The 9,941-nt window shown below is 32.2% G+C and overlaps 1 non-coding gene across 1 annotated transcript; it reads left to right on the top strand.

Moving 5' to 3' along the window:
• The first annotated feature begins 6,702 nt into the window (after positions 1–6,702).
• On the top strand, positions 6,703–6,835 carry LOC126026362 (small nucleolar RNA SNORA51). Its single transcript, XR_007501653.1, has one exon. It is a non-coding gene; the product is annotated as a small nucleolar RNA SNORA51 (small nucleolar RNA).
• Positions 6,836–9,941: the final 3,106 nt, after the last annotated feature.

The following is a 9,941-nucleotide window of genomic DNA, read 5'->3' as shown; positions in this document are numbered from 1 at the left end:
TGTTGTTGTTGTTGTTGTTGTTGTTTTTTGGGGCCACATCCATTTGATGCTCAGAGGTTACTCCTAGCTAAGTGCTCAGAAATTTCCCCTGGCTTGGGGGGCCCATATGGGACGCCGGGGGATTGAACTGCGGTCCTTCCTTGGCTAGCGCTTGTAAGGCAGACACTTTACCTCTAGCACCACCTCACTGGCCCACCTGGTTGATTTCTTAGTCTTCATCTCTGATGATGCTCAAAGAACCATCTGTGGTGCTGGTAATCAAACCTGGCACAGAAGAGGTAAAGCAAGTGCCTGAACAAATGTAATATCTTAAGGCCTATATGGTGAACAAATTTTAAATTTTTGTCCAAAATTAAATTTTAAGCATGGAAACCTTTATGTAATTACCAAAATTATTTGTAAAATGTTTACCACAATTGCTAAAATTTGAAATTTAATTTCCAAATTCAATTATTTATGTTCTACTTAGAAGTGCAATTTACCCGGTATTTGTTCTTCTCATTAACATGCTTTTGATACATGGCCACCTGCTATTTTACCTTTGTTAACTCCAAAAGCAATATTTATATTTATTTATTTATTATATTTATTGTGTTTATATATAACACTTCATTTACTTATACATGTAGTAATAGACATTTTGCTTACTTCTTTATATATGTCACTGTGAAATGCACTGTAATAATAAACATATACACATATTTTATAACATTACTAGTAAAAGATTATGCAAGTCTTTCCATGTATCTTATTTTTAATTTCTTTTTTAAAAAATTTAAAAAATTTTAATTTCTTGTATGCATGCATTCCTTATAATTGTATATGGATTATACAAAACACATATAAATAAAAATAGTTATTTAATAATAAATTATCTAAATTTATCATTAAAATTATTGTCAGTAAATAGTTAAGAACTGGATGTGATTGATATTTAGTCAGAAACTGAATATACATATTATTTAATGAAGATATAAATGTAATTATAATTTTATCCCTGATTCTTTGTTGTTTTGGGATTTTGTTTAGTTTGGGGACCACAACTGTAAAGGCTTACTCCTGGCTCTGGAGTCAAGGATCACTCTATCAGTGCTCAAGGGTTAATATAGGGTACTTAAAATCAACATATGTCAGTAGCATGCAAGCAAGCAAGCTGCATATGCACAAGCCTTTTATTGTGGGAGTGACTGGTTTTCATTCTATTCAGAATAATTTTTCTTTGCTGGTGTTTGTCAGTCATGGACAGAAAGTACCTCTAGAAATTTCCCTTAATCCTATGTGTTCTGCACCTCTGGGGATGGTGGTCCTTCACTTCCCAATAAAATCATCTGTTCACAGGGAGAAGTAATTTGTAGTTTAGTTTTCCACAGCCAGTCTATCTGCCTGCTGTTATCTTTTGCTAGTGAGAAGAAAGCTTGCAGTGTAATTTTTTGGAATCTATTTTATTCTCTTCAATCTTCCTTGAATTATTTCCTGTGTTGGTGTTAGCTTCCAGACCCATGCTCCCCAATATTTTGGGATTGGGCATGAGGCTTCTGCTTCACTATTTGCCTGATTCTTTAGATTTCATGAATAACTATTTATCCATGCATTCAGAAAACACTTAGAGAATAATTATAGATAGTAAAGCAGGTGTGTAAAACTTTTGTGAAAAATCAGGTAGTTAAATCAGTGAAATAAATCATATGCACGGAGAATAGGAGACTATAATTAGTATTAAAAGTGACATTATGTAAACTATGTATTTATGCTGTCAGTATACTCTTATATATTTTAATGAATAACCTTTGAATTAATCCTTCACTATATTTTAATAGAAATTAAATTTTATTTAGTTTAATGGTAGCTATGGCTCTATATTAGTCTTGACACATTGAGTGCATTTTTGGATCTACGGAAAACTAAAGAAAATTGGTAGTTTAAAAACAATTAAGAAGAAAGTAGGGATTAACAATTGTGCTTTTGGCATAGATTTTTTTAAAGCTTAATTTACCTTCTTAAGTTAGTTATAGCATAGAATGTATCCTAATATACATAGATAACAAAAATGTACAAACTTAATTTGTATCTCAAATGAATAAAATTTAGTGCAGTTGTTATATCAAATTTAAACATAAACACACATTCCCTATCTTAATGATAATCTATCTCATATCTAAAGTATGAGATGAACTATACCAAAGTTAAAAATGTTATGTTCATACATTCATTAGGTAAGGAGTTGACTCAAGAACAATAGTTACTTGAATCTGCACAATACACACATTAACAGGAATAATAAAGTGAATAATAAGAAAGGTTAAGGAAACTAGATGTGATAATGTCTAATATCATTTTAAAAATGAGAAAAATAAAAAGACTTATAATTTGATAAATTTATAGTTTTCTATAATGCTCCAAAAGTTCAGTAATTCATAATAACATAATTCAAGCTTTGACTACCTAAGGAATTAATATTTATTTAGTGAAGAAATAAAATATTTTGTATCATTATATTATATTTATGGTCTGCTGAAAAACATGGTGATATACACAATCAAATGAGTTTCAATCTAGAATAAAATAATACCAAAATTGATATTTTATTGGCATAAACTTTGATTTCATAGTTTTGAAAGTTATATGATTTCAAATAGTTAAATGCAAACTAATTAAAATTAAATAGAATCACTAATGTTTATTTAGATGTATGCTATTGAACTAAATCTTTAAATAAATGATTTTAAACAATCTAATATATTTTATTATTAATTTGTTTCTCACAAAAGTTGCCATTCAGGGGCTAGAGTGATAGTACAGTGGTAGGTCTTTTGCCTTGCACATTGCTGACCTAGGATAGACCTGGGTTCAATCCCAGACGTTTTATATGGTTAGCCAAACCAGGAACAATATCTGAGATCATAGCCAGGAGTAACCCCCGAATGTCATCAAGTGTGATCCAATAAAAAAAAAACAAATAAACAAAAAAGTTGCCATTCAACAAATGCTATATATGCAATGTGCATCAGGTATTAATTATCACTTAATAATTTGTTGAAAATACTATTGAGCAAGAATGGGAAAAAGATATGAATGCAAACAGATAAAAATATCTAGAAGTATCTCTCATCAGACTTGAAATAACTCTGCATGATTAAATTTTCTCAAATTATCAAAAAATGTATCATCAGTTATTTTTGTGTCATCAGTAGCATTGGAAATATAACAATTTTTGAAATATATATTTTTAAATAAGTTTTTTTATAGTATATTCCTGTGACTGTTCTCCCCAGTTTACCTCCTGCTTTCCCTCAGCCGATGACAGACCCTTTTCTTCTTCCCCACACCCACCTTTTTTTCCTTTTAGACACTATGCTTTGCAATACTGTGCTTTGAATGGGTACCAAGCATATCATTTTACCTTCAGCACCTAGTTGACATTAGTAGAGTGACATTTTCTGTCCCTAGTACATTTCCAATCCTTTATTGCAAACTTTCTATCATGGAAAAGTCCTTCTGGCCCTCATTTGTTGTTTATAGTATTATTCTCAGATTCATTTCATTTTATTATATTCCACAACTGTGTGAAATCATTTTATATTTTCCCCTCTTCTTCTGATACATTTCACTCAGCCTGTCACTTTCCATCTCTAAGTATGAGAAAATTTTATGACTTCACTTTTGTGTAAAATAGCTGCATAGTATTCCACTCTGTAGATGTATCATACTTTCTTTACTATTAATCTGTTCTTGAATACCTGTGGGTTGTTTGATATAATAAATTTAGAAATGCAGCTGCATTCTTTATATTGTGTTTTGTGCTATATTTCTAGGTTAAATTTCCAGGAGTTATTTTGATGGGTGTTATGGAAGTAAATTTCTATTTTTTTGAGAAATGTTCATATTATTTTCCAAAATGAGTCAGTCTACATTACTGCTAGTGGTTAATGAAGTCCCCTTCTCCCTGGACCCATGCCAGCACTGGTTGTTCTTGTTCCTTTTGGTCTTTGCAAGTCTCTGGTTTAGATGATATGCTATTGTTGTTTCGACTTTCATTACCCTGATGATGAATTATAAGAATTATATATTTTATTTATATCCTCAGAAGTGCCTTATCAAGATAACAGTTTACCTTATCTTACAGTTTCATGAAGTTTTCAATATATGATGGAAGCATATGTCTACGATCTATATTCTTTTCAAATATATCGCACCAATGCTAAACAATGTCATACCATTAGTATGACAGATGAAAATGATCAAAATATTGAATTTTAACAATGTTTCTGAATGTAATAAAATTTGTACTCCAGATATACAGTTCATTTAGTAAACTCAAATTGTATAGTAAATGCAATAATAACTTATGCAAATTAATTGTGAAATACAAATTTGAGTCCTGAAATATGACTTTTAAATTAAAATTATGAGTTTAACATAAAGTCATGTTATGTGTGACTTTAAACCCATTCATAAAAATAGAATCAGAGTAGCTATCTACATTCTCAATGTAATGAAACCAATGAAAAGTCTGCTCTCTAGTATTTTTTAATATACCTTTCTGCGTATTATATCCTACAATTTTTTTTAGTATTTTGCCTTTATCTTCCAAAAGTAAGTTCCTGAATTAAGTTCTTTGACTATGCATTGACACTTTTCTTAACTTCAGTTTTTGTTTCTTTTATTTTGGCCACATACCCAGACATTCAGTATTTTTTTCCAGACCCTCTACTCAGTAACTATTCGTGGCTGTGCTTGAGTGACTCTATGGGATGCTGGACGTCAAAATCAGGTAGGTGGCTTACAAGGCCAAGTGCTTTATCCTCTGTACAAATTTAATGTTCAATTCCATCACCTTCATCTTTTCTTATCATTCATAGTTTCAAAAAATGGATGTAGTGAACAAACATAACTAAACTTATCAACATCAAATTCTGTTGATATTTATGAAATAAAATAGATTTTTTCAATTTGATTCAAATCACAAATATTGTTAGGAAGAACTATTGTATACAGTATATATTGTCGACAAAAAGATATAGCAGAACTGTGTTTCCTTTCTCAGCCTAAATATTCCTACTTGTGCTTTGTGTCAAAGGTAGTAGAATAAATTTTTAGCAACTAACATTTCATTTTGTAGGATCCCTATTTTGAAAGTTTCTTAGCAATAAATCAAAAACTGAGTAGTTCAAAACATGAATAAAATAAATTATATGAAAAATGCCCCTTCTGGCTATTTTCCTGGGTTTGAAATGATGAATTATTTAGTTGCATACAGAAAAACACTACTATAGAAAAAGTATAACATACTTTTTAAGTATATTATCTTTTAAACTAAGGTATGGCTGATTCTTAGTATTGTTTAAATGCCCAAATAAAACTTGTGTACTTCAATCTATACACACAAATAGCAATATATATGCTATATACATTATCTATATACACAAATAACACCATGAAAATGAGTGAAATATTTCTTACTTATTTGATTTTAAATTTGAAATGTTTTAAGATGGTAACATTCAGAAATTATGCCTTATTTTTCCAATCTTTAAAGGAATTTGCATAGTGAATAAAGTTTATATATAATGAACAAGGAGTTTGTGTGTTGTGTTTAAAAATTAGTGATGTATATATCACTAAAATATGACTTGTCGTGCATATTTATTTAACAAGAAATGTTTATCAGTTTAATAATCATAATATTATGCAAAATAATGGAAAAATTAAATTATATAAGAATAATAAATATATCTTTAGCTAACGTGAACTACTCAAAAACAATATATTCAACTATTTTTAGTGTAAAATTTTAGGAGCCAGAGTAATTGTACAGCAAGTAGGATGTTTGCAATGCACATGACAGACATGGGTTTGATCCACAGCATCCCACATTGTATCCTGAGTACATTCTGGAGTAATTTCTATATATAAAGATAGGTGAGCACTACCAGATTTGGCCAAAATAAAAACCACCAAAAAATAAAATAATTATTATATATTAAAATTTTTGAGGGGATGGGCTTAAAATATATTGAGTATAAGGTTAATTTCACATATAAACTCTGATATTTTTACATTTCTGTAATTGTCTCATCAAATATTTAATTTTTATCAAATGAGTCAAACATGGGGTTGAAAAACTTAAGTATTATATAAAAATAGGTTTACTTAAAAGATAGTCTATTTCCATAGATCCAAAATATCATCTCATTTTTTTCAGCAATCATAATTATCTGCTGGAACATCCAATATTCATATATTTATGGCATTATCATAATATTCAAGGATATGTCTTTCTCTATATTTAAAAATCAAAAGAATTCTCAAAAAGTTGTCTGTGTTACCTTAACAAAGCAGTTTCTATTTTTAAATACAAAATTATATATATAGCTTTATTTTTAGAAACCAGCAGTTGTTTTGCCTGATGAATTATCTTTTGCTAAATGGCTTAAATTAATGGTGAAATATACAGTCAAAATAGTTGTTAAAAACTTGAGAACAATAGTTAGATTCATCTAAATTGAGACACAATAAGAAAGAAAGAACTTTCTTTTCTTTTTTTTTTTTTTGTCTAGATTACAGGCAGGTGTGGGGTGGGGAGGAAGGAAACTTGGGATATTGGTCATGGGAATGTTCCACTGGTGAAGGCATATATATATATATATATATATATATATATATATATATATATATATATCAAAAAAAGAAAAGAAAAGATAAGGCCTCCCAATTCTTACCACAGGCTGTGTTCTTTACACTGACTGTATAGAAAGAGGAGGTGCAGTAAATGCACCCCATATACACCTCAACACAGGCCCTTTGCCTGGTCCGTATTGTGAATTGTGGGACAAAAAAAAAAAAAGAAAGAAAGAACTTTTTTAAGGGTTTATTCATTCCAGTTAGAAACAAATGTTCAGGAAAATAGATCTAAGTTGTGATACTTAAATACTTAAACTTTTGTGCATAGAAAAATCTCTTTGCTGATTAATTTGTCAGAAAGGCCTAAAATTTCTGTAACAGAACAAAGCAAGTCAAATCCAAAAAAAAATTAGTAAGCAATTCAAAAAACTTTCAAACTGTTCTGTAGTTTTATCTATGCATGTGACAAATGCAGATTCCATTAAAATGTAAAACTTTTCCGTCTCCTGATGAAGAAATACTTTGCATCTTTCTATCACTACTTGCACATTATCATTCTCTATTCTCTTCCATTCACTTCTGTCACAATTTTAAATAATAATTGGAACTGACCCAAAATGAAGGAAATGAATAAGAGATTTAAAATTATAGAGCCTATTCTAGATATTGTTACATTGATAAAACTAGAACCACATAAATTATCATCTTCTGCTTCAATCAAATTATGATTGAAAGAGTTTGGGAAGAAGAACCAGTTTGCCTTGCTCTCCAAATTTCTAGCTAATAATAAATAGACTTGTACATAGGCTTTTGTACTCATAAAATAACTGTTTGGGAGAAAATTCATGTTTTATTATTCAATGCATGAGGTTGAGATATCGAGGTAAGGAATTTTTGTGAGGTTACAATGGAGCAGGATTGATTGCATTTAAAGTCAATGTCATAAATGGATATGAACACTAAAATTCAAGTTCCAAAGAAATGGACTTATTTGATAATTAATGTTATTTTCAGTCACTGATAACTGCAAATAAATTATGGATATTTTTATACTATGATTTAATACTGTGAAATAATTTTTAGTATTTAAATCCTACCTGGTATTTCAAACAAATACCAAAGTTGTTTACATAAAGTTATGTTTATCAGGAAAGCTTTAGAGTATATTTTTGATACAACTAAATGGCAATATAGCTGTCATATTTTACCATTTAATTCAATAAAAGAATGTTTCACAGAAAAAATCATTCTTTTCCTTTAAATAGATGGTGCTGGAGTGGTGGTGTGGAGTAGTAAGGTATCTGCCTTGCGCACACTAGCCTAGGACAGACCACAGTTCAATTTCCTGGCATCCTATATGGTTCCCCAAACAATGACCGATTTCTGAGCACATAATCAGGAGTAACACCTGAGGGTCACCGGGTGTGGCCCCCCAAAAATAAAATAAACGTACTAAAAATAAATTCAGTGTCCCATGTTTTATAATTTATATTAATAACTATGTGCTATTAAAGTATAAAGATAGTTTCCATTTGTTAAATTTGAGTTTTAATCTGAAAAAGTAAAATTGAAACATATTTTAAAATCCCTTGGAAAATCATGTAATGTTCTAAAAATTACTGGAAATACTAAGAATAACCAGTAATGGATGGACTCATGGAAAAATAATCTCATTCACTGCTGATCAAATTATTGATTGGTTCATCCTTTTTGGAAAACAATATGGACATTTTTCAAAAACTTATAAATTGAGCTACTGTATGACCCAGTAATACCACTCCTAGGCTCACCCAATAAAAAAAAATTGTAGAAAACCCCTCTACATCCCTATGTTTATCACAGTACTATTCACAATAGCCAGGACCTAGAAACAGCACAAGTGCCAGATAAGAGTGTATAAAGGAATTGTGGTATGTTTACACAATAGAATACTATACAGCTGTTATATAAATGAAGTAATGAAACTAACTTATAGATGGACGGATATGGAGAGTATCATTCTGAGAAAACTGAGTCTGAGGGAGAGGGATAGATATAGAATAAGAGGGCTGGAGCTGTGGCACAAGCAGTAAGGCGTCTGTCTTGCCCATGCTAGCCTAGGACTGACAGCAGTTCAATCTCCCGGTGTCCCATATGGTCCCCAAGCCAGGAGAGATTTCTGAGCTAATGGCCAGGAGTAGCCCCTGAACGTCACTGGGTGTGGCCCAAAATCCACGCCCCCCAAAAAAGAATAGGATAGTATAGACAGAATGATCTGTAATGGTTTGTTGTGTATATATATATATATGTGTGTGTGTGTGTGTGTGTGTGTGTGTGTGTGTATTTGTGGTGATATATGTAAATAAAGGTAGAATGGCAATAATTTCAAATATAATAAATAAAGATAATGGTCAGGAGTATCAATCCAGTCCATGGCAGGAAGCTTGCCATTAATAAAAGAATGCATTTAGGGCAGAGAAGAGGCCACAATGACAATGATACTTGGGAATTATCACTCTGAGTGAGAGCTGGTTGCTGACAGGGATGATATGCACGATACCCTTCATTAATAACAATATTGCAAGCCACGGAGTAAAAAAAGAAATAAGGAAGAAAGAGGGAGGGAGGGAGAGAGATCAGAAAAATATTTGTCATATAGGCAAGCTTTGAAGAGGTGGTGGGGGAGGAAGTGAGAGAAACAAAGACATTGCTGGTAGGAAATGTGTTCTTGTGAATTGATTGTGTGTTGAACATTGTATGACTGAAACTGTGTCTCACAGTTTTTTAAATTAAATAACTTGTTGTATTAAAATAAAAATGTATAGAAGATACTAAATATGTAAGTAAAGAAATGGTGCTAGAAACTATTTTAAAATTTCTTTGGGACTAAACGGCAGTTCCAGTGTCCCAGCGGCCAGGGGGAGGGGGCCTCGAGGGACGATTTTCTCCTTCCGACGAGGGGCCCCTCTGAGAGCCCCAGGGTCCAGGCCTGGTGAGGGAGGGGCTGCAGGTGGAGCGTCTCTCACTTGGACCCAGCACCTGGGGTTCCGCAGTCGGTCTCCAGGTCTTTGCTGGCTCCGTGCTCGATGCTCACTCCCTGCGGGTTCTGTCGTTGCGGCCCTGGCACAGCCGGCATTTGGACCCTAATCTCTCCCCCTCTCCCTCTCTCCAGCTCTCCCTCTCTCCCGTTCTTCCTCCACTGAGCAGGTGGCTCTGACTTCGGGGGTGTTGGGAAGGAGGTGGTTTCGAATTTTATGCAGAGTGTTGGGCCGCATCCCGCTAGGTCTGGGCCACAAGGGTAACGCTTGGCTCCACTGCCTGCAGGCAAAGCCCTCCCCTCT

This window comes from Suncus etruscus, chromosome 13 (assembly GCF_024139225.1).
Source record: "Suncus etruscus isolate mSunEtr1 chromosome 13, mSunEtr1.pri.cur, whole genome shotgun sequence".
Taxonomy (NCBI): domain Eukaryota; kingdom Metazoa; phylum Chordata; class Mammalia; order Eulipotyphla; family Soricidae; genus Suncus; species Suncus etruscus.
This window is presented reverse-complemented; position numbering and strand designations above follow the sequence as displayed.